We start from the raw sequence: 26237 nt of genomic DNA, 5'->3' as shown, positions 1-26237 counted from the left end.
CTGGTTGAAAAAAGACACAAGTCAATTCAGATTAACCAACATAGAAAACCTGCGTATATTCAATCCTATACCCACACTGGTCTGATAACCTTATACCTTTCAGAATAAGGATCATTAACCACTATTCTCTGTCCTTTAGCCAATTTTCTATCCCTTTTACAAATGGATTTTACAGCCTGTAGACTTTTTACCACACACATTAGCCGTGTGTGGGGAACGGTGTCACACGCTTTTTAAAAAAACCAAGAATACCACATCCACAGCCACCCCTCTGTCCAAGTATACCACGTCCACAGCCACCCCTCTGTCCAAGTATACCACATCCACAGCCACCCCTCTGTCCAAGTATACCACATCCACCCCTCTGTCCAAGTATATCACATCCACCCCTCTGACCAAGTATACCACATCCACAGCCACCCCTCTGTCCAAGTATACTACATCCACGCTACTGCTCTGTCCAAGTATACCATGTCCACAGCCACCCCTCTGTCCTAGTATACCACATCCACAGCCACCCATCTGTCCAAGTATACCACGTCCACAGCCACCCCTCTGTCCAAGTATACCACGTCCACAGCCACCCCTCTGTCCAAATATACCACAGCCACCCCTCTGACCAAGTATACCACATCCACAGCCACCCCTGTGTCCAAGTATACTACATTCATGCTACCCCTCTGTCCAAGTATACCACGTCCACAGCCACCCCTCTGTCCAAGTATACCACGTCCACAGCCACCCCTCTGTCCAAGTATACCACATCCACAGCCATCCATCTGACCAAGTATACCACGTCCACAGCCACCCCTCTGTCCAAGTATACCACGTCCACAGCCACCCCTCTGTCCAAGTATACCACGTCCACAGCCATCCCTCTGTCCATGTATATGACATCCACAGCCACCCCTCTGTCCAAGTATACCACATCCACAGCCACCCCTCTGTCCAAGTATACCACGTCCACAGCCACCCCTCTGTCCAAGTATACCACATCCACAGTCACCCCTCAGTCCAAGTATACCACGTCCACAGCCATCCCTCTGTCCAAGTATAAGACATCCTCAGCCACCCCTCTGGCCAAGTATACCACATCCACCCCTCTGTCCAAGTATACCACATCCACCCCTCTGACCAAGTATACCACGTCCACAGTCACCCCTCAGTCCAAGTATACCACGTCCACAGCCACCACTCTGTCCAAGTACACCACGTCCACAGTCACCCCTCTGTCCAAGTATACAATGTCCACAGCCACCCCTCTGTCCAAGGGAGAGACATGGGTGGGGAGCTGTGAGGTCAGTGTGATGTCATAGGACATATAGACTCTGAAGGGAGGGACATTTGAATGGAGAGATTTGAGAGTCCTCTATATGAGGCTCCCTTGCAAACTAAATCATTGTTCCAGAGTGCGTCCTACCTCTCCTAAACTGAAGAGTGAACTCTGATAGAAAAATCTGTCAGGAATGTGTGAAACTAATCTTTCATGTGATCAGGTGACATGGGGAGTGTTATGTCCCTTAGACACGAGGGTGTTGCTAGCAATGCTGCCAGTATCTGCTCAGCAAGTTACACACAGGCTGGATGTACTTCTTAACCAGGGAGAGCTTTATTACTCACTCAGAGACATGCTGACATGAAGGAGTCATAATATAACAGCTTATTTTCCTAACAGATGTAATCTCTTCTCTGTACCATGCTGCTACTTCCAGGCTCCACACACACTGTGTCTGACTTCCTGGTACAGCCCCTTCCCCATCATGCATCAGGAGAAAAAGGGAAAGGTCACAGTTATACTGCACAAACATCACACCTCCTCTCCTTCCCAAAAAACAAAAACAAAACAACAGCAAAAAAAAAAAAAAGAGAACAAAATGTTCAACACATAACCTAAAAAGGCAAACAGGATCAGTTCAGCAAGTAGCATCTCCAACTCAGTTCTGTGATTTCTGCAGCACTTCATTAGCCCTTTGTCTGCGTTTCCTGACCTCCAATGTATCCCGTAAGACTTCTCTACTTTGCCAACGAGGAGTTTGATGTCTTTGGCAGGTAGACTTATGAAGTGGCACAGCACTGGGAGGGATAGAGTCGGTCAAAGGTTCTGGAGATGTTTGTGGGTGTCCAACAGATAAATCAGTCTCTGTAACTCCAGGCACATGGCTGGGCTTCTCAGGAATATGGTCACCAACCGTTGCAGGGGTTGGTTGTAAACTTCTGGGATCATGCCAGACACCATGCCATATGTCACCAGCAGAGCTCAGAGTAGACTCTGGTGGTTGGTTAGCAAGAGGGGTCGGATTTGTCTCTAGTGGCCGACAAATGCGCTTTCTCAACTGCGAAAGGTGTCGTCGAACATAAACGCCATTCTCCAGGCGTACAAGGTACATTCTCATTCCAAGAGGCCGATCAATAATGCCAGGAAGCCAAGGAGGCAAACCTCTGTAATTTCGAAACCATACGAGATCACCAGCATGGAAACCAGGACGGCCTGGCGGAGGAGGTGTTGATGACTGTTCCTGTGTACGAAGTAAATCAAGTTTGGTGTGGAGATGCCTGCCAAACATAATTAAAGCTGGGGACAGCCCAGTAGTAGCGTGATTCGTGTTTCGGTACATGGTCAAGAACTCCAGCAGCTTCTCTCCTGACATTCCAACCTGGTCCACAGTGGACAGTAAGTGCTTCTTAAATGTCTGCACAAACCGTTCTGCCAGCCCATTCGAGGCTGGATGATAAGGAGCGGTTCTGTAGTGTTGGATACCCAAGCCACTGAGGAAGGAATGAAACTCATGCGAAGTAAATTGAGTGCCATTGTCCGACACTATGGCTGTTGGCAATCCATATTGTGCAAAGAGCTTCCGTAAGACTTGAATGGTAGCAGAAGACATTTGGAAAACCTCCGGCCATTTTGAATGCGCATCTACCACGATCAAATACATTTTACCCTGGATTGGGCCAGCAAAATCAAGATGGAGTCTTGACCACGGGTCTGTCGGCCATGGCCTAGGTTGCAGGGTTCCCCTCTTTTGGGGACGCTGAGCTTGACAGCACCCAGGACATTGAGCCACATTATCTTCAATTGCTGTATCCATTTGTGGCCACCAAACATAGCTTCGGGCTCGGTGCTTCATGCGCACCACACCAGGATGGCCTTCATGCAGTATCCTTGGCATGGTTGGTTGCAAAGACTGAGGTACATTCACTCTATTGCCTCATTGTAGGCAACCAGCATTAGTCACAAGCTCACATTGGCTGGCAAAGTACGGACAAAATTCTTTTGAAACTTTCTCTGGCCATCCAGTCTGAACATATGAGACTATCTGAGAAAGGAAAGGATCTGTGGCTGTATGTCTGGCAATTAGGGAGGTGGACATGCAGGACCGTGGCCTGTGTATTTCCACTACGTGTATGTCTCTTGGTAGGTGGTCTCCAAGTGGCAATCTGGAAAAGGCATTTGCATTGCCATGGGTATCATGGGAGCTGTATCTGATAGAATAAGGATAAGCTCCCAAAAATAAAGCGTACCTTTGTAAGCGAGATGCTGTTGTTGTAGAAATTCGTTTCTGAGGGTTCAGGTTTGTGGTCAGTGATAAGTGTGAACTCCCGACCATAGATGTACGTGTGAAATTTTTTTGTGGCCCATACAATGGCCAAAGCTTCCTATCTGGGAGTAGTTTTGTTCTGCTGAGGTTAAAGACCTGGAGGCAAAAGAAATGGGGCGCTCTGTGCCATCTGGCATGACATGGGAAAGCACGGCACCGAGTCCATAAGGCGAGGCGTCACAAGCCAAGGTGACGGGTTTCTTTAAATCATAGTGGACCAGAACTCGAGAAGACAGAATGAGTTCTTTGGAAAGCCGAAAGGCTTCTTCACATTTTTCTGTCCAAATCCATTTAGCTTTTGCATCCAGTAAGCGATGTAACATGTAGAGCTGGTGTGCTAGGTGTGGCAAGAAACGGTGGTAGTAATTTAGGAGGCCAAATAAGATCTGAGCTGTGTGACATTCTGTGGAGTAGGGGCATGGGTAAGGGCTTTAACCTTTTCTTCAGTAGTGTGTAACCCATGTCGGTCCACCGTGTGGGCACAAAATTCCAGCTGAGACTTTAGAAATTCGCATTTTGAAAGATTGACATGTAAACCATACCTTTGGAGTCTCTCTAGCACAGCTTCCACATTCTATGTTTTTCATCAGTGGGACCGGTGATGAGCATGTCATCTAGTAGACATTGAGTGAAAGGTATGCCTGCCAGGATCTCATCCATGATCCGCTGCCAAATGGCTAGCGCTGGGGCAATGCTGAAAACTATGTGGTTATTTTTTTTTTTCCAAATATAATTTTTATTGAAGTTTTCGGGTAGGATAACAAATTCATCATAACAAGAAGACATAGGATCAATACATCCCTCACATTCTTGCTTCCCATATCTCCCAGCTATCCTATGTGTTAAATAGCTATTCATCTCCTTCCCTTTCTTTTCTAACTCAAATCAACCCCACCCAAAACAAAAAAAAAAAAAACAAAAAAAAAAAAACAAAAAAAAAAAAAAAACAAATAAATGGGAAAGCAAAAACACATAAGTTTCCTCCTCCCCCATCTCCGTATTGTTTCTTTATTTACTAAATCTCTCCGACATCCAATATATCCTGATCCGGTCTGTCCATCCCCTGGTTCATTACTAAAAACCTGTTCCATACTCCCCATGTTTCTAAATATTTTTCCCTCTTATGTTGACCTGTCAGAACCAGATCCTCCATTCTATTTATTTCTTCTATTTTACCTATCCAGCAATTAATTGTTGGGGGTTCCTGCTTTTTCCACCCCAGGGGGATACAGGCTCGGGCAGCATTTGCCATATGGCATAGTAACGATCTCCTGTATTTCTTCCCTGGTATCCCGCTAAGTTGTAAAAGAAAGAACCCAGGGTTTTCCGGGATCTCAAATTCTGAAAACTTTTGCATTATCTCTCTGACCTTCCCCCAATAATTTGATAGCTTAGGGCATGACCAAAAAATATGTATTAATGTACCCTCTTCCACCGAGCATCTCCAACATCTGTCCGAATTATTTATTGCTATTTTATGTAGTTTATATGGTGTATAGTACCACCTTGTCAAGATTTTGAAATTTAATTCCTGATATTTAGTACATATAGATGATTTAAAAGCAAGATCAACCATCTGTTGTCTCTGCTCTGTGGAGAAGGTACAAGATAATTCCCTTTCCCATCTCTCAATATAAGATAAATGGTGTCCTGCTTTAGGGGTATTTATCAAGGAATATATTTTTGCTAACATATGGGATATATTCTCTGACTCACTACAATATTCTTCCAGCATTGTAAGCTGACGGTTATACTTCTTTGGATTGGGGATAGATCCCAAAAAGTGAGAAAGTTGGAGTGCATTCCAAAAGGGAAGTCTAAATTCCCCTTCCTCCTCCATTAATATCTCCATTGTCGGCCATTTATTATTTCTCACAAAGTGGGATGCCTGAAAGCATCCTGCTTTATCTAGATTCCTAAATGGCTGTGCTTCCATTCCCATGGTGAATCTCGGGTTCCCTATTATAGGATATAGAGGAGAGTCATGTGAAGTAAGGTCCTTTTGAAAACATATTTGAGAGCATATTCTTAAAGTTGTCCCAATTAATTGGTGTGCTTTTAATTCTGTCGGTAAACTCTCATAACACCATAATGCCCTAGATAATGGTACCTTTGTATTAGTTTGTTCTATTTTCACCCATAGCTTTGATTCCCCCTGGCGGCACCAGTCTATTTGCCTCCTGACATGTGAGGCATAATAGTATTTTTGAATATCTGGTATCGCTGTACCTCCATATTTTTTTGGCAATGTAAGTAATTGTCTTGAAATCCTCGGCTTCTTATTTGCCCATATAAATTTTATAAATATTGAGTTTATCTGTTTGAAATATCCTATCGGAATCTTTACTGGCAATGTCTGGAGTAGATATAAGAATCTGGGTAAGATAGACATCTTAATAAGATTGCATCTCCCCAGCCAAGAGAATAAGCCCGTCTTCCATTTTTCTAATTTAGAGCCAATTGTATTCAAAAGAGGTTTGAAATTCAATTCGTATACCAAATCAGGGTTGGCCGGTATATACGTTCCCAAGTATTTTATTGCCTTATCTGCCCATTTAAATTTAAAATTTTGTTTCAATACTTGTAGTGCACTTCTAGGCAATCTTATCCCCATTGCTTCTGACTTATTAAAATTTATTTTTAAATTTGACATGGACTCGTATTGTTCAAATTCCTTAATTAAATTAGGTAGGGATATTGTCGGGTTTGTTAATGTAAATATCAAATCGTCTGCATACGCCGAAATTTTGTACTGTTCCTTTCCCATTTGTACCCCTTTAATATTCAAATTTTGTCTTACTTTACATAAGAATGGTTCTAGGGACAGTACAAAAAGGATAGGGGATAGGGGGCATCCCTGTCTCGTACCGTTTTTAATCTTAAAAGGGTCCGATAGAATCCCATTTACTTTCACTTGGGCTGTTGGGTCAGCGTATATAGAAAGGATTCTCTGTATCATAATCTCTCCCAGCCCGATATGTTTCAATGTCGCTGTCATAAATTTCCAGTTCACGCGATCGAACGCTTTTTCTGCGTCGGTACCTAGGAAGACACATGGTTTTTGAGATTTATCAATTTCCAGTAACAAATCCAATACTTTGGTGGTATTATCTCTCCCTTCTCTATTATTTATAAAGCCCACCTGATCCAAGTGTATCAATGATTGTATATAATGATTCAGACGGGTTGCTAATATCTTCGTAAAAATTTTTAAGTCCGTATTAAGGAGAGATATTGGCCTATAACTCCCACATAGCATTAAATCTTTATCTTCTTTAGGGAGAACTGTAATGTGTGCTCGTTGAGTATCTCTACAAAAACTTGATCCTTGCCCCACCCCGTTGAATAATTTTAATAGATACGGGCCAACTATCGGGAAAAATACCTTATAATACTGGAGGGTAAAGCCGTCCGGTCCCGGCGCCCTCCCAATCTTCATCATATTTAAGGCTTGTAATATCTCCGTCAATTCTATAGGTAGGTCCAGTTCCTTGCCTGCTTCCTCCGATAGTTTTGGCATCTGGGCAGAGGCTACGTATTCTTCCATTTCTGATAAAGTTGTTAAGTTATCTGTCAAGTTATATAAGCTCGAATAATAATCTCCAAATACCTGGGCGATCTGTCTAGGTATCGCTATCTTATTGCCCTTAGGAGACAATATTTGGGGGATATATGTAGTCTGTTTCATCTCCTTAACCGCTTTGGCTAACAATTTCCCACACTTATCTCCTGATTCATATCCTATTTTTCGGCTTCTTTGTAGTGAGGCTTTTGCTTTATAACCTAACAGATCATTAATCTCTTTTCTTATGCCCCCCACTTCTTTCTCGTTTTTTAATGTTATATCTTTTTTATGGGCACCCTCCTTCTCGTGTAAAGTTTTGAATAACGTTTCTAATCTTTCCATCCTCTCCTTTTTTACTCTCGACCCATGTTTAATTAGTACTCCCCTAATCACAACTTTATGTGCCTCCCATAGGACCCCTATATCTCCCCCTGGATTTTCATTTGTTTGAAAGTAAAATTTTAGTTCCTCTGTTACGTCCCTGAGGATCTTAGGTGTCTGTAAGAGGCTCTCATTCAATCTCCAGAACCTTCCCCCAAGGGCCAGGGATTCCGAAAGTGAATACTCTAAAGTGACTGGTGCGTGGTCTGACCATGTGATGTTCCCAATCTCAACTTTTTTAATTGCTTGTAGTTGTCTATGAGGGATAAAGAAATAATCTATTCTTTTGTATAGTTTATGTACTGATGAAAAATATGTATAATCTTTTTCCCCGGAGTGGGTAAGGCGCCATACGTCCACAAGTTGGTGTTTATATAGTTCTTGACTTATTTGCTTACTACTACTCAAAGGGACTGAGGAGCATCCTGATGAAGTGTCTATCAGGGGGTTTAAAGGGATATTTATGTCTCCTCCCAGAATCAGTTGTCCCTCTGTAAAGTCTGCCAGTTTATTTAAGACCTTCGTAAGAAAGCTCACCTGTTTCTGGTTGGGGGCGTATATATTTGCCAACGTTACCTTCACCTCTCCTATTGTTCCCTTAATAAAGATGTACCTCCCCTCAGTATCTGTCTGTATATCTTGTAAAGACCATGGCATTCTCTTGGCTAAGAGGATAGATACCCCTTTTGATTTTACCTCTTTATTTGTCGAATGGTACACCCATGGAAAGTTTTTATTTCTAAGTATGGGTACTTTGGTTTCTTTAAAATGTGTCTCCTGTACTAATGCTATATCTATTTGGGACCCTTTTAAATCATTTAGTAACATGTGTCTTTTCTCAGGTATGTTCAGACCTCTTGCGTTTAGTGTTATACATTTTATAGTCGCCATTTAGATTTATATTTTATATCCAGAGTTAAGAGGAGGAGAAAAGAGAGAAAAAAAAAAAAAAAAAAAAACCCACAAAACCAAAATCCCCCACCCCACCACCCTCCCTTCCCACCCTACTAATAACACCTTGTTATATCAAACGCCCCTCACGCCCCTTAGCGTGTCTTGCGTTCACCTACAAAAAGGTCCGTGGTGAGGCAATGCACGGAGCGAGAATCAGCTCACTGCCCCCCTTGTCTGGTCGGATCCAGTACTCCATTGTTATTTATTCATTCACTACCCTTATCACACAACTCCTATTAATTGGTCTCCTTTAATGATATGGTGTTACCTCCACATTAATGAACATCTTCCTATCTCAGATATTCTCTGTGACGTATTTCTCTCTCCCTCCCACTCTCCGTCCCACTCTCCATCCCCTTCACCCTACAACAATTAATTATCTTCAACTCCTTAGGTCCACCTAGAACATTCAACGACATGTAGATAAGTAGAAAGGAGAGGAGAGCAAAAAAGGAAAAAAAAAAAAAAAGGGGGGGGGGTTATCACACACCCCCTATTACCCAAGTGCCTACTGTTGAAAATCTCAACCAAACCATCCATTGTTAGTGCCAGAAAAAAAAAAAAAAAAAAAATATTGTGACCTCTATCAAAAAGAGCAAATAACACCAAGACAAAAAGTGAATAAATTAGTGAATAGGAATAATAAAAAAAAAAAATAAAATAAATAAATAAATAAAAATAAAAATATATCAACCCCCACATATGGGAGGGTGCCAGGGGGATGTTGTTTCCTGCCCCCAGGGGAGCAAGATAAACATCCCTAACAATTTTTAAGTGCTTAAGTGATACGTTCCTCATATCTCTTAAAATAAAATAAGAGAACGGGGAAGGAAGAAAAAAAAAAAAAAAAAAAATATATATAAAAAACAGGGCCATATGGCCTAAAAATATTCCAACTACGTGTATATTAAATGTGCTGTGTATTATACATCTCCTCTCTCCTTCTACTTAACCAATCTCTCAACTATACCCAGGTAGGGGGGAGGATGTCTGAGGGGGGTAATAATTAATTGATAATTAATACAGGGTCTATCTGGCTCTAATTATGTCTAGAGAGCACCCCAAAATTCTCTCATATCTTCCCCTAAAGGGAGAGAGAATAAGGAAGAAAAGAGAGAAAAAAGAAAAAAAAAAAAAAAAAAAAAAAAAAAAAAAAAAAGCATGGAGAAATCTTCTCTCCAAAGGAGGTAACAAACCCACAAAAAAAAAAAAAAAAAAAAAAAAAAAAAAAAAAAAGGGAAAAGGGGAGCCATAATTACCTTTCCCCCGAACCCACCTCTCCACCCCCCTTATTCCCCTGTCAGACCTCCTCCCCTCCTTGCTTGCTCAACAAAAAAAAAAAAAAGAAAAAGGGGGAGCGAGGGGTACTTAAGCAACCCAAAATTTCATTAAAAAAAGGGGGGGGGCAAAAAAGGGGGCCCAAAAAAAAAAAAAAAAAATATAATAATATAAAAATAAGTCAAATCGTGTCCATCCAGGAGTTATATTCTCTCAGAATCTTGGTGATTCCTCTTCAGACTCTGTGTTTTCCGGTCTCTCTCCTTCTGTTAATATTCCTGTCCAAATACTGGGGCAAAACAGCTCTCCAATCCGAAACATATAATTCCTTAATGCCCAAGTATTCAAATAACCCCTGCAGGTCCATCTTGGATCTCAAGGTGAAATACGTGGACTCTCTATGAAATGTTACCATTAGCGGATATCCCCAATGGTATGTAAAACCCAACTCCTTAGCTTTCTCCAGTATCGGTCTCAGCATAGCTCTACGGGTCAGTGTGGCTCCAGACAAGTCCGGTAATATCTTTATCTTAGCTCCCATATAATCAATAGGACCCTTGAGCCATACCTTCCTCAATATTTCTTCCCTCTGGGAAAAATAGTGGACCCGACATATTACGTCCCTTACTCTATCAGAGTCTCCTGCTTTGGGCCCCGGGGTTCTATGGACCCTGTCCAATATTATGCTATCATCACGACTAGAGTCTATTACTTTAAGGAGTATATCTCTTACCGCCTCTTGAAGTTGGTCCCTTTTTACCTGTTCAGGCAGTCCTCTTACCCTCAAGTTATTCCGGCGGCTCCGGTCTTCCATATCCTCCATTCTTAATTGCATAGAAGCCAGCATATCCCCCTGGCCCTTGTATTTTTTTTCAATCTCCTCTACTCTGCCTGTTAGGGATATTACTGTCTCTGCACCTTTATCCACCTTGTCTGAGATATCACCAATATCCTTACGTAGTTCCTTCATCTCCCGCCGGTGAGTCTCCTCCATCTTTGCCATCATATTTTCAATATCCAATTTCGTTGGGAGTGCTTTAAGCAATATCAAAATATCTGATTTTGGGTCTTCAAGCCCCTTATCCTCCTGTAGGGATGTTGGGGTGTCACTCCGTTGCGTCTCCCCTGGACTCCGCATTGTGGACTCCTCCATTGTGGACTCTGTGGGTAATTGCATTCCCAGCACCTTATATTCCTTTTCTACCCCCTGGGCTACCTCCCTCTCCTTCTCTCGGGTATCCTTGGTTTCCTGGATCCTCTGTTCCACGCTGGGAGTGTTCCTAGTACCGGTAGTCTCCCCTTCCACCAGCTGTTGTACCGCTTCGTTTATCTCCTCTCCTTCAGCGACGCTGACACTCCCCAGCAACTCCGGGATCTGCAGCTCCGTGACACCGCTCTTAGCGCCGCCTGACACTCCGGTTATCACCTTGCCGACGCCGGGGAAATAGCGCCCTATCTCCCCCGCTGTGGACCTTTCCTGGCTACGGGTTTGCACCCGTGATTGGCGGCAGCTTCCCCGAGCTCTTGCAGGCATCCCTCGGAGGTTACCGACCGGCAAGCATGACCGGATCCGGCCACACAGGTGTACTCAGGGAGGCAGCAGCGTGGAGCTCACACAGAGCACCTCCTCACACCGTCATCACTCCACCACGCCCCCCACCCCGAAAACTATGTGGTTATATTGGAATAAACCTTTATGTGTGTTAATGGTCAACAGATGGCATGAATCTGGGTGTACTTGCAGTTGCAGGTAAGCTTGCTTTAAGTCTATTTTTGTAAACTTTTGCCCCCCAGCCAGTGAGCTAAATAGATCTTCAAGTCGAGGCAATGGGTATTGATCCACAAGAAGTTGGCTGTTCAGGGCAACCCTCAAATCCCCACAAATCCTAATGTCTCCATTCTTTTTCTTGACAGGCACAATTGGTGATGCCCATTCACTTCTATCAACTTTTGTTATGATGTTTTCAGCCAATAGGTGGTCCAGCTCTGCTTCCACTTTCTTCCGCAATGCAAAAGGTACTGATCTTGCCTTACAAAAATGAGGTGTAGCACCAGGCTTCAAGAGGAGGTGGGCCATCTTCCCTTTTACCAAAGAGTCCTCAAAAACCTCCTTAAAGCGAGACTTCAGGGATTCCACCCAATGGTCTGTGTCAGAAAGCAATGTACATTGGGCAATGGTAAAAGGAGGCATGTCCAGGGCTTTGATCCAGTCTCTACCATACAACGGAGGACCTCCTTCACGTACAACATAAAGGCGCAGAGTTTGACTGCGGTTGCCCAATGTTTCACATAACCCAAGGGTTGTAGTAGTTCCTTGCTGTAGGTTTGTAGTGTGAGATTTGTAGGTTGGAGCGGTAGGGACAGACCCGATGCCTTTAAATTAGACCATGAAATGACAGACACAGCCGCCCCTGTATCAACATCCATGGAGACAGGACAGCCATTGAGTGTGACATCCACTTTTATCACAGGAGTACTCCCAGCTACTCGAAACAGTCCAACATGCTGGACACAGGTCTCCTCATCAGAGCTGAAGCCATTATTATCCGCATCCACATGAAACGTCTGTGTACGTCTACCTCTTGTGATACCGTTCCGGGAGCGGGAGCTGCGGCAAACACGCCCAATATGACCAGTCTTTCCACAGAGAAAACAAACGACATCCTTGAACTCGCAAGCAGGTGCACTGTGAGTAGTGTTACCACAACGGTAGCAAGTTGGCGTCCTAGAGACAGAAGAAGTAGGGTGGCGAGACTTAGTTTGATTTGGGGACGGTTGTCCTGGTGTCGGGTGATAGCAGTGTGGAACATTTCCTCACCCTGGTTTGCAGGTGTGTCAGGCGGTGCCTTCAGTAGGATGGCATCTCGTGTAGCCAACTCCATGACCGTAGCAAGGTCAGTGGCTTTCATCAGAGTCAAGTCGGGTTCTGTGAGTAAACATTTCTGTATGGCTGGGTCGCAGAGTCCCATGACTAACATGTCACAGAGAGCTGTCTGCAGGTAGTCTCCAAACTGACAAGTGACAGCTAGTTTACATAAAACAATGATAAATGTCCTTATGTCCTCCCCTGCCTGCTGCCTCCTACTGTAGAATTTAAACCGCTCTGTGATTTCTAACGGCTTTGGGTTGTAGTGTGCATGTAGCTTCTGAATTAACTCCGGCAGGGGCTGAGAGGCCGGCTTGTCTGGAGAAATGAGGTCTCAGAGTACCATATGCAGCTTGTCCCAATGCTGTGAGGAAAACTGCAACTTTCTTTTCTGCAGCCACACTATTTGCTTCCATATACTGCTCCAGCCTCTCCACCCAGGAGCTCCATGACTCAGCAGCAGGATCAAATGGTTGAATAAACCCTATGAAGGCCATGTGTGCTAAAATCCACAATCCTCATCGCCACTGTTATGTCCCTTAGAGGGTGTTGCTAGCAATGCTGCCAGTATCTGCTCAGCAAGTTACACACAGGCTGGATGTACTTCTTAACCAGGGAGAGCTTTATTACTCACTCAGAGACATGCTGACATGAGGAGTCATAATATAACAGCTTCTGATCCTAACAGATGTAATCTCTTCTCTGTACCATGCTGCTGCTTCCAGGCTCCACACACCTGTGTCTGACTTCCTGGTACAGCCCCTTCCCCATCATGCATCAGGAGAAAAAGGGAAAGGTCACAGTTAATCTGCACAAACATCACACGGAGAAATGGAGTGTAAATAGCAGACAATTTTCTCCGGAGCTCCTAATGGTGGGGATGGATTTTGCTGCATGCTGGTGCCAAGTTTCCACCCCCCAGGGTCACTGCAGGTGTGGAGAAAATCTGTGTAAGAGGATATGGAGAAGAGATGAGGAGGAGATCCAGGAATCAGGATAAAGGTCAGGACAAGCAACAGACGAGCGCATCCAAGAGATGAAGCCGGGGTCACTACACAGAAAATCAATCCAAGGAAACAACAGGCAGGACGAGGAATAGCAAGAAGGAGCTCAGAGACAAATGAGAATATTGCTCAGCCAATGGGAGATTATCTCAGCATGACTTACATAATAAAGGAGATGAGGGGGAGGGGAGAAAGTCACTTAAGGTGACCATAGATACATGGAAATTCAGCTGGTTCAGCAGGGATCGCTCAAATTTCCATCCATGTGTGGTCACTGCCAGATAAAAGTCATTCCATCAGCAGCTGCAGACAATAGCTTCATCACTGATCTGTGTATTCTGAGAGCGGAGGAGCGCCCCCCCATTGTCAGAATACAATAGTGCAGCGTGGATGAGGGAATCGCTTCAGTTTTTTTTTCTCTCATCCCGCTGGCTGAACGATAAAACTGAACCGTGTATGGCCATATTTGGAAGGAAGATATATTATTCATCAACTGACCCCCCTGAAGGGGTTGATCTAGGCTTCCACACTATATATGTGTGTATCATCATCTGATGGAGATAAAAGACATCACAGTAACTATGGAGGAAGAGGACGGACATGATGGGGGTTTTACTGGGTGTAAATAGAAAATAAGATCTTATTACCTCCTCTGCTGCCTCTTCCAGTAATGTCTCCTCTCTACTTCCTCCTGACTGACCTTTCATCTGGAACTTCTTGTCTGTATCTGGCATCACTTCCTGTGTGTACCTGGAATCACTTCCTGTCTGTATTCCATAGAGACTTCCTGTCTGAGTAGAAGTGAGATCACCACCTTGTGGAGCTCAGAGGAACTGCAGCCCTGAGAAACGTCTGGTAGTGTGGACATGGCCTTGTGCTGTGTGTGTATGTACTGTATATCCTTATAGATGGGATCATCTCCACTCCCACCAAGGGGGAGAGAAATATTTCTCTATCGTTCATTGACAGATGTAGCTCCATATCTTCTTAGACCATTGGGTTATGCTTCTCCCATCAGGAATAGGACACTAGGCAGGAAAAAGCTTTACCACTCCTATGGGGCTGTCCCTGCAGGCATAACCCCACACACTCTGCTATAGCCCTCCGTTTGTTTCTGGCTAGTTTAGGAGTAGGACCTAATTCTCTGCTGGGATTTCGTTCTTAGCTATTTAAAAGGGAAATTTTTGTTATATGTAATTTTTATTTACTAGTTTAGAGTTCCTGGAGAACTACAAGCAACAGCCGGCTGCAGTTTTGCACTAGATAATCTAGATCCAGCCTGGCCAGCGAGCGTGAACAGGTTATAGTCCAGCACTAGGCCTCGCCATGACAGAGCCCCGATGGATGGGGAAGACCCTGTGAGTGGACCGTCTCGCTGGGACGTGATGACCTGGAACGCCCTGAGTCGCAGCATACCCCCTGGCTGGCAGCACCCCCGCCCTGGGTAGGAGGTGGTCTATTTGGAGTGGCGCCCACCTGGTACCGTGAGTAATGCTGTCCCCCCACTCCTCTGGCGGTCTCGGGGTGGACGTGGGCCCTCTTCTTGGAATGGTTGGACCCTCGGGAGATCCCTTGGTTCCCCTGGCCTCTTGGACATACCAGCCAGCCCCCGTTATTCTCCCCCTTCTCCTAGTAGGTTCTTACCTTGGGGGGCAGTAATATTACGGCCGCTGCGGTGTTCCTGGGGGGGGGGGTGACTGTCCTGGTGGGGTCTTTTGTTAAGGACCTTCTGATGCCACTTGTCTGGGACCAGGAGACCCGGGACTGGGACTGGGTCCCGAAGACCGCATGGCGCGCCGTGGGGGCCGTCAGTTTGCTATAGATTTGTGCTCAATATTTTCCATTTCCCTCCTCCCCCTAGTTATAATTATCCCCAAAGACCCATCAATAATGGAGGAGATGGTTGGCAGGTTGTAAAAAATAGAGGGAAGGGTAGAGGAAGGGGGAGAGGAAGAGGCAGAGGCAGAGGAAGATTTCCACAAGTAAATAATGCCCAGTATAGATCTTATTCAGATGTAGTGTCTCAAAATAGATTCACCCCCTCCGCCATGCTGAAGAGAACGATCAGCAAAATTATTTTTTAGAGGAGGGGAGGTCCCCCTGGAGGGGACCTCACACACAATTCCAGTCCCCATCCCCAGAGACCCCAATCCAGAATTGGAGAGGGAACCAGTACCAACCAGACAACAACAATCAGAGTATGGGAAAAAGAAAAAGCAGAGAGGATGCAGAGGAGGAAGACGAACCAAAAAAGGCAGAGGCCCAGATAGGCACGGGTATTTATAACTTGAGTGAAGTTCCTCTTACAGATGATGAAATGAAAGTCCTCAATAAGGGATTAAAATTTGCTCCCATCAGGAACTTGAATAAATTCCAAACTTACGTTAATATACAGAGGTTTACAAGACAGTTGAATATTAAAAAATATTTTTTATCCAACCCTGTTACCCGTAATTCAGCCTCCTCCACATTCCAACACTCATCTCTGAGAAATAAATCCACCTTCAATCCACCTGGTCAGGACACTAAGCACCTAGATGTGTTTAAGCACATGGTGTGCAGTGATCTTGAAAAATTAAAATATAAAAAAGCATATGATCCAATATGCATTAAAAAAGGTATTGCCTCTCTAGAAAATAGAAGCGATATCGTTATACGACCAGCGGATAAAGGAGGGGGTTTAGTGGTTCTTAGCAGTAGCTACTATAAGAATGAGACGCTAAGACTTTTGAGTGACCGCTCCACCTACCAGATTTTATCAAAAGACCCTATGTTAGAATTCAAAGAGGAATTACATAGTTTAATCACTAGGGGTGAACACAACGGGGTACTTACTCACAAGGAAGCTTTATATTTAGATCCCTTATTTTGTAGGAGGCCTATAATATATTTCTTGCCTAAAATACACAAACAACTGGAGAACCCACCTGGCCGTCCTATAGTTAATGGAATTGATTCCATCACGGCCAGGTTGGGACAATATATAGATTTTTTTCTCCAGCCGGTTGTACAGAAAATGAAATCTTTTTTGAAAGATACAAAACATATTATTCAAATATTAAAAACGCTACCAAGCTCCTCAGAATGCATAATGATCACTGCGGATGTTGGTTCATTATACACCATCATTGACCATTCTGATGCACTGAGTGCAGTGAAATGGGGCCTTGGACAATCACAGTTACCCAGAAAACAGATTAGGTTTATTCAGAGGAGTCTTAAGTTTTTCTTAAAAAGAACTACTTCTGGTACAATCATAGCTTTTACCTACAGATCAAGGGAGTAGCAATGGGGGCTAAGTTTGCTCCCAGTGTGGCCAACTTATTCATGGCCCACTGGGAGGAAGAAGTGGTTTTTGAAAACTTGCCCCCTCAGCTGATTTGCTACCGTCGCTATATCGACGATCTGTTCATGATATGGCAGGGGGATATGGCAAGCCTGGAAACCTTCATGGACAGACTAAATAATAATGAAAAGAATATTGCCCTCACGTGGAATTTGCAACTCAAAAATATTGTATTTTTAGACTTAGAGATTTTTAAAACAGATGGTGTTTTTAAAACTCGTAACTATTTTAAACCCACAGATAGAAATTCTTTTATCCCTCTCGACAGTTGCCACCACAAACAGTGGCTGTGCAATATCCCCCGTGGGCAGTTTACACATTTAAGGCGCAACTGCACCACGGAGGAGGATTTTATCGCACAGTCAAATACCCTAACAGGAAGGTTCTTAGAGAAGGGATATGACAAAAAAGATATATCTAAAGAACTTGAATGGGTTAAAAATACTGATCGTGAACGTCTTCTGGAAAACTCTAGGCCCAAAGAAACAGACACACAGTTCCGACTAGTTCTGGATTACAATATCCAACTTAAAAAAGTTGAGAGAATTGTACGTAAACATTGGGCTATTCTGAAGGAAGACAGGGTCTTGGGACCTGTCCTATCAGAACAGCCGAAATTTGTTTACAGGAAAGCCCCCTCCCTTAGAGACAGGGTAGCTCCTGGAGTGGTTAATCCCCCCCAGGCCAAGAACAATGGTATTTTTCCCTTTTTGGCAGGTTTTTATGCGTGTGGAAAGTGCGCCACTTGTAAAAGTTGTAGGAAGAACATTAAGAAACGTAAGGATTTTATTTCCACAGTCACACAAAAAAGCTACAAAATAAAGAACTTGATAACGTGTGCCACACAGGGAGTGGTTTACATGTTAGAGTGTGACTGTGGGTTACAATACATTGGCCGTACGTCAAGAGCTCTACATGTACGTGTCGGGGAACACGTTAATAACATACGCAAAGGACTTACCACCCATAGTGTATCTAGACACTTTAAAAACTGCCATCATAAAAATCCAAGCACTTTAAAATTTTGGGGAATTGAGAAAGTAAGCTATCATTGGAGGGGAGGCAATTTTATTAGACAACTCAGCCGTCGCGAATCCTTTTGGATCTATGAGGCTAAAGTTTTAACACCCCTGGGTTTGAATGTCGACTTTGATCTTAATTGTTTTATTTCTGATAGATAAGTTTTTTATGGTCATTTTTTTCTTAAATCAATTTTAATAATTTTTGTCTGTTTATTTTAATATTTATGCATACAATCAGGTCATATGTATTAGAGATGTATTTGTAATTATGTGCACAGGTTTTTATCCATTTTTATCCATTTTTATCTAATGTATTGTATTTTTACATATGTCTTCTATGGAGTGAGCAGAATGCTGCCATCTGGTGTCTGATAGTGGGTACAGCCATCGGAACTGTCTGACCATATTATAATCAGCAAATGATTAACAATTGTTCTTTAGGATTAAACATCTAAGACAATATTGGATATAATACATTTTCCCAAACATAAGGAATTTAACTTGTTTTAAAAGATCGTGCTTGCTGCGGGGGATGTTGTGATGTCTCCAAGGTGATTAATGCAGCCATAAGCATCGCTAAGTAAACCACACGATCGGGGCCTGCCTATCTGCTTCCTGTCCAGAGAGATGTACAATCTCCGTGGCGACGGTGAAACGCCGGACATGACGCAATAGGTACCGCCCAAAGAGTATAAAGAGCCGGACCATTGACCTATCAGCATCCCCGCTGAAGAAGTCTACGCCCACATGACGTAACGCGTACGGGGGATTGGTCACACGGTCTGAAGGCTGTCCAAACAACCCGGAAATCAGACTCCATCCAGCACGCTGCATGCTCTGCAATTTATGCCCGTTTTTTATGCATAACAATGTAAGTGCAATACTTTTATTTGAGCCATAATAAATTGTCCGAACCGCAACAGAGAGCACTAGATTTGTTCTTTTCTACCCTTATGTTTGGGAACGATCTGGGAAGCTGCATCCTCTGTCATATTGGAGCTTGAGGCTGTTAAGTGCTGGATGCTGTGGTCCTGTTTTTTCCTCTTGGAGTAGTTCTGGCTGAATATCGTGGTGATTGTTCATGCTATTTGACCCTGTAGGGTCGAGTGTTGGAGGTGAGAGGCAGATAGTGCCAGGTGATGGGAATTTTATGAGCACTGAAGTCACACTTGCTGCTTATTTTTCACCGGATCACCAGTGGACTGTGTCTCTTTTATATCATCTTATATATCACCAATATGAACTTTCTCCTTTATTCAATATAATGCCTTTTACCTATCTTTGGTTTTAATGTGTTTATTACCTTTGGTTTTAATGTGTTTTATTACCATTTGAGTACATATTTTACATGGACTGCGCTACACTATTGTATAATATATTTCTGTGAAGGTGTTGGATTACCCTTTTTAGTGTTAGCTGCTGGTCCTGGATATTCATTCAGCGCTGAATCTTTTATAATAACAATATTTTCCATTGAAAATGTATGGGCAGCCATTTTCTGTTAGTTCCCCATAAGAATGCATAGTGCAGCCATTTTCTTGTAGTCCACATTCGCTGGACAGGCAAAAGGCATGTCACAATAGATCTAGCAATGACCCAGGCTTTTTTTCAACTTCCTGTGTTGGATCGTTTTTACTTTCTGTTTCACACGTGATTGTGAGGGCGCCCCCTTAGTAGTCCTTACCCACTCTCCAGAGCAATATGACTCCCAGATTTTCAGCTACCAGAGTCACAAACATCCTTCACACTCTCCTCTCCCTCCTAGACTCGGCTTCCTCCTCCGACCGACCGCTGTTCAAGCAGGAGCTCCACCTCTTCATACACACTCAGGGAGGAGAGAAAGGGGAAGGATATACAGTACATACACACACACACACACACACAGCACAAGGCCGGGTTCACACTACCAGGGCTGCAGTTCCTCTGAGCTCCACAAGGTGGTGATCTCACCTCTACCCAGACAGGAAGTCTCTATGGAATACAGACATTCTGTGATGTCAGGTACAGACAGGAAGTGATGTCAGATATAAATAGGAATTCTGGGAGAGAGGTGAGGCGGGAGGAAGTTGAGAGGAGACGTTGCTGGAAGTGGCAGCAGAGGAGGTAATAAGATCTTATTTTCTATTTACACCCAGTAACCCCGCATACTAGTGTGCGCATGCACACTAGTATGGAAATATGTCGGTGTACCGTGAACAAAACCTACACGCGCGGCGGTTAAATAAAACAGCTATGCTGCAATACGAGTCATCTCCGCTCCTGTCCCTGGCACTTCCCTGATCTTGGCTAGTAAATATAAAAGCGGCTGGCGGCTCCGTGATTTATGTTTTCATACACCCGCCGCCGCTTTTATATTTACTTGTCGAGAGCAGGGAAGTGACCGGGACAGGAGCAGAGATGACTCGTATTGCAGCACAGTTATTTTAATGTAACCGCCGAATTACATACAGTGCCGTGCCCCGGAAGTGACGAGGGGTAGGTTTTTCTCACGGGTAGGTAATTCTCACGGAACACCGGAACATTCTCTTCATTCCTATTTCTCGTTTAGTCTTTTTTTTAAACCACTTAGTTGACTTGTATTAGGTGTGGGGGATGAGGGGGTATTTAGACATAAAAAGAATCATATTTGTTCCTCTTTACCAGCAGATCAAAAACTAGCAAAAAGACTTTGTGATCAGTCAAGCCACAGGTAAGAGACTTCTGGATGAAAACAACACTAAACTGAATGTTCCTTTGTGTAATCCCACCGGGGTCCATTCTTCCCTCATATTATCCCCCATACATCCCCATTCTAATATTGTACAATAAGTACAGTCCACATCATTCTCTCTCATCAATTATTGGTTTACAGGGAAACCTGTATAGATCACATGACCAATGAGGATGGAGGAGGACCAGAGTCACATGACTGAGAAGATACTAAACCTCACCCTGGAGATCATCTACCTGCTGACCGGAGAGGTGAGGAGGATTCTGGGAGGTCACATGACATCACTCTTATCTCTATTAATAAAACACAGACCTGACCGGAGAGGTGAGGAGGATTCTGGGAGGTCACATGACATCACTCTTATCTCTATTAATAAAACACAGACCTGACCGGAGAGGTGAGGAGGATTCTGGGAGGTCACATGACATCACTCTTATCTCTAATAATAAAACACAGACCTGACCGGAGAGGTGAGGAGGATTCTGGGAGGTCACATGACATCTCTCTTATCTCTAATAATAAAACACAGACCTGACCGGAGAGGTGAGGAGGATTCTGGGAGGTCACATGACATCACTCTTATCTCTAATAATAAAACACAGACCTGACCGGAGAGGTGAGGAGGATTCTGGGAGGTCACATGACATCACTCTTATCTCTATTAACCGGTTGCCGACCGCCGCAAGTACATATACTGAGGCGGTCAGCCCTAGCCAGGCAAAGTGACGTACCGGTACGTCACTAGCCTGTCACTTGCTTTTGAGCCAATAGCGGGCGAGCGCGCGCCTGCCCCGGCTCGTTCCCTGGGAAGTCCGTGCGTGTGACCGGCGGACCCGATGTTCGCCGGTTACTCGCGATCCTCCGCCGTGAAGGGAGAAAGGCAGGCGGCTGATGTAAACAAGCCGCCTGTCATTCTCCCCTGTGTAGGAATGGTGATCATACAGTTCTACTATGTAGGACCGTTGATCACTGTTCCTACACCAGTAGCCATGTCCAATCACAGTAAGAAGCACGCCCCTAGGGACACACTTAACCCCTTATTCCCCAATAAAGTTAACCCCTTCCCTGCCAGTGTCATTTTGCAGTAACAGTGCATATGTATAGCACTGATTACTGTAGTAATGTCACTGGTAACCCCAAAAGTGTCAAAAATGTCAGTCAAGGGTCCGATCTGTCCGCCGCAATGTCGCAGTACCGCAAAAAAAATCGCAGATCGCCGCCATTACGAGTTAAAAAAAAAAAACACCAAAAATGACAAAAATCTTTCCCTTTGTTAGTAAACGCAATAACTTTTGCGCAAACCAATCAAAATACGCTTTTTGCCATTTTTTTTTTTTTTACCAAACATAGGTAGCAGAAAACAAATTGGCCAAAAATGTTGATTTTTAAATTTTTTTGGAGAATTTCATATAAAAAATGTGAAAAATATTGTTATTTTTGCAAAATTGACGCTCTTTTTTTGTTTATAGCGCAAAAAATAAAAATCGCACAGGTGATCAAATACCACCAAAATAAAGCTCTGTTTGTGGGAAAAGAAAGACGTCAAATTTGTTTAGGTACAGCGTCGCACGACTGCGCAATTGTCCGTTAAAATCACGCAGTGCCGAATCGCAAAAAAGGCCCTGGTCAGGAAGGGAGTAAAATCTTCCGGGGCTTAAGTGGTTAATGAAACACAGAGCTGACCGGAGAGGTGAGGAGGATTCTGGGAGGTCACATGACATCACACTTATCTCTATTAATAAAACACAGACCTAACCGGAGAGGTGAGGGGGATTCTGGGACTCTAACATGATATTCCTATTGGTTCCTCAATACAGAGATTTCCTCTTCTGAAGTCAGGTGATCATATGACCATCACAGTGCCTCCATGTGACTCCCTAAAACCTGAGAGACACAACATGCAGAAGATTCTAGAAGTCACCAAGAAGATGATGGAGCTGCTGACAGGAGAGGTGAGCGGTGCTGGGAATTCATTTTTGTAATTTTTATTTTTATTGAATTTACCAAAAATAAAGAAGTTACATCCATTGTATTTCACAGTAATACACACACAGGTAATACACCATGAAGAGGGTATATATAGATATTACACCATGAAGAGGGTATATAGATATTACACCATGAGGAGGGTATATAGATATTACACCATGAAGAGGGTATATAGGTATTACACCATGAAGAGGGTATATATAGATATTACACCATGAAGAGGGTATATAGATATTACACCATGAGGAGGGTATATAGATATTACACCATGAAGAGGGTATATAGGTATTACACCATGAAGAGGGTATATATAGATATTACACCATGAAGAGGGTATATAGATATTACACCATGAGGAGGGTATATAGATATTACACCATGAAGAGGGTATATAGATATTACACCATGAAGAGGGTATATAGATATTACACCATGAGGAGGGTATATAGATATTACACCATGAAGAGGGTATATAGGTATTACACCATGAAGAGGGTATATAGATATTACACCATGAAGAGGGTATATAGGAATTACACCATGAAGAGGGTATATAGATATTACACCATGAAGAGGGTATATAGATATTACACCATGAAGAGGGTATATATATATTACACCATGAAGAGGGTATATAGATATTACACCATGAAGAGGGTATATAGGTATTACACCATGAAGAGGGTATATAGATATTACACCATGAAGAGGGTATATAGATATTACACCATGAAGAGGGTATATATAGATATTACACCATGAAGAGGGTATATATAGATACTACACCATGAAGAGGGTATATAGATATTACACCATGAAGAGGGTATATAGGTATTACACAGTGGTGGGATTCAAAAATTTTAGTAACCAGTTCCGAGTTTCCCAGCAGAATGACCAGCGTGCCCCCTTTCAATGCACAGTGACCAGCGTGCCCCCCTTTCAATGCACAGTGACCAGCGTGCCCCCTTTCAATGCACAGTGACCAGCGCAGCATGCCCCCCTTTCAATGCAGAGAGACCAGCGTGCCCCCTTTCAATGCACAGTGCCCACAGCATTGCCCCCAACCATTGCAGAGTGCCACGGTATTGCCCACAATCATTGCAGAGTGCCCACAGCATTGCCCCAATCACTGCAGAGTGAACACAACATTGCCCCAATCATTGCAGAGTGCCCACAGCATTGCCCCCAATCATTGCAGAGTGCCCACAGCATTGCCCCCAATCATTGCAGAGTGCCCACAGCATTGCCCCCAACCATTGCAGAGTGCCACAGTATTGCCCGCAATCATTGCAGAGTGCCCACAGCATTGCCCCCAATGATTGCAGAGTGCCCACAGCATGCCCGCAATCATTGCAGAGTGCCCACAGCATTGCCCCCAATCACTGCAGAGTGCCCACAGCATGCCCGCAATCATTGCAGAGTGCCACAGCATTGCCCCCAATCACTGCAGAGTGCCCACAGCATGCCCGCAATCATTGCAGAGTGCCACAGCATTGCCCGTAATCATTGCAGAGTGCCACAGCATTGCCTGCAATCATTGCAGAGTGCCACAGTATTGCCCGCAATCATTCCAGAGTGCCACAGCATTGCCCCCAATCATTGCAGAGTGCCCACAGAATTGCCCCCAATAATTGCAGAGTGCCCACAGCATTGCCCCCAATAATTGCAGAGCGCCACAGCATTGCCCCCAATAATTGCAGAGCGCCACAGCATTGCCCGCAATCATTGCAGAGTGCCACAGTATTGCCCGCAATCATTCCAGAGTGCCACAGCATTGCCCCCAATCATTTTTCTAGAGCTTTTTTTTTTAAATACATCCATTAAATTGTACTTACTTTTGTACTACTAGTCACTGTCACTCTGTGTCACAGATCACAGTCACTGACTGCTCACTGCTCAGATTCTTCTCCTTGGAGCTTGTTCGGTTCTGGCTGCTTGGAGAGAAGCTGCTGGAGCCTGGAGGGAGGAGGTGGGTGGAGCCAGGCAGCGCGGGAGGAAGGACTCGGAGGTTCCGCTGTGGATGCTGGGGCATCGCTCTCCTCCACTCCTTAGACCGGCGACGAGGTGACGTCTCTGGTTGCTAGACGCCAATCGGCGGTTGGCATAGCAACCAGTGCACTCACTGCGGGCGGGCCGCGGCTGCTGTACAGGCCAGCGGCGCGGCGGCGGGACTACAAGAGAAGCTTTCAGCTCCGCCGCGCTGCTGGCCTGTTCCTGCTGGGGAGAAAGGACCATGGACTGGAGAGTTACACAGTAAGTGCCATGGGTAATATTTTTTTCGGGGGGTGCAATTGACCCGATGCCCCCCCCCCGCCCTGGATTCGCCACTGGTGGAGGCGGGGACTGGGAGGCGGCCTGGCTGGAGGAGAAGAGGCTCAGAGTCAGAAGGCCTGGTGACGTCACTGGTTGCTAGATGCTAGGCGGCCTCTAGCCTAGCAACCAGTGCTCCCGGCAGAGAGAGAGAGTGCCGCCGCAGCCACAGACAGGACAGTCAAGATTCACACAGAGGCAGAGAGAGCAGCGCCGCAGCCAGGACACAGGACAGATCACAGATGGTCAGTAGCAGTAAGCCGGTTCTGCGAACTGCCACATGTTTAGTAACCGGTTCTGTAGAACCGGTGAGAACCGGCTGAATCCCACCACTGGTATTACACCATGAAGAGGGTATATAGGTATTACACAATGAAGAGGGTATATAGATATTACACCATGAAGAGGGTATATAGGTATTACACCATGAAGAGGGTATATAGATATTACACCATGAAGAGGGTATATAGATATTACACCATGAAGAGGGTATATAGGTATTACACCATGAAGAGGGTATATAGATATTACACCATGAAGAGGGTATATAGATACTACACCATGAAGAGGGTATATAGATACTACACCATGAAGAGGGTATATAGATATTACACCATGAAGAGGGTATATATAGATATTACACCATGAAGAGGGTATATAGATATTACACCATGAAGAGGGTATATAGATATTACACCATGAAGAGGGTATATAGATAGTACACCATGAAGAGGGTATATAGGTATTACACCATAGAAACATAGAATGTGTCGGCAGATAAGAACCATTTGGCCCATCTAGTCTGCCCAATATATCTGAATCCTATGAATAGTCCCTGGCCCTATCTTATATGAAGGATAGCCTTATGCCTATCCCATGCATGCTTAAACTCCTTCACTGTATTTGCAGCTACCACTTCTGCAGGAAGGTTATTCCATGCATCCACTACTCTCTCAGTAAAGTAATACTTCCTCATATTACTTTTAAACCTTTGCCCCTCTAATTTAAAACTGTGTCCTCTTGTGGTAGTTTTTCTTCTTTTAAATATGCTCTCCTCCTTTACAGAGTTGATTCCCTTTATGTATTTAAAAGTTTCTATCATATCCCCTCTGTCTCTTCTTTCTTCCAAGCTATACATGTTAAGGTCCTTTAACCTTTCCTGGTAAGTTTTTTCCTGCAATCCATGTACTAGTTTAGTAGCTCTTCTCTGAAC

At 44.1% G+C, this 26237-nt stretch overlaps 4 protein-coding genes and 1 pseudogene across 5 annotated transcripts in view; 1 reads left to right on the top strand and 4 right to left on the bottom strand.

Moving 5' to 3' along the window:
* The window catches only part of LOC309550731 (uncharacterized protein), a 395974-nt gene extending 381645 nt beyond the window's left edge, over nt 1-14329 (bottom strand). The window contains exon 1 of the mRNA XM_082251068.1: nt 14295-14329. The gene's annotated coding sequence lies outside the window, so the exon portion shown is untranslated. The remainder of the gene's footprint in view (nt 1-14294) is intronic.
* LOC309550236 (uncharacterized protein) overlaps nt 1-26237 on the bottom strand; it is a gene marked incomplete at both ends in the record, with an annotated part of 809557 nt that overhangs the window by 589328 nt on the left and 193992 nt on the right.
* The window catches only part of LOC309548769 (uncharacterized protein), a gene marked incomplete at its 3' end in the record, with an annotated part of 166469 nt that overhangs the window by 11899 nt on the left and 128333 nt on the right, over nt 1-26237 (bottom strand). The gene's annotated exons all lie outside the window — the stretch shown is intronic.
* LOC309548765 (uncharacterized protein) overlaps nt 1-26237 on the top strand; it is a gene marked incomplete at its 3' end in the record, with an annotated part of 203203 nt that overhangs the window by 135092 nt on the left and 41874 nt on the right. The window lies entirely within an intron of this gene.
* Nucleotides 12261-13140, bottom strand: LOC309548768 (annotated as a pseudogene). Its single transcript has one exon. The product of its transcript is annotated as an uncharacterized misc_RNA (transcript).

Source organism: Pelophylax lessonae (genome assembly GCF_965119305.1).
Source record: "Pelophylax lessonae genome assembly, chromosome: 3".
In the NCBI taxonomy this organism is placed as follows: Eukaryota; Metazoa; Chordata; class Amphibia; order Anura; family Ranidae; genus Pelophylax; species Pelophylax lessonae.
This window is presented reverse-complemented; position numbering and strand designations above follow the sequence as displayed.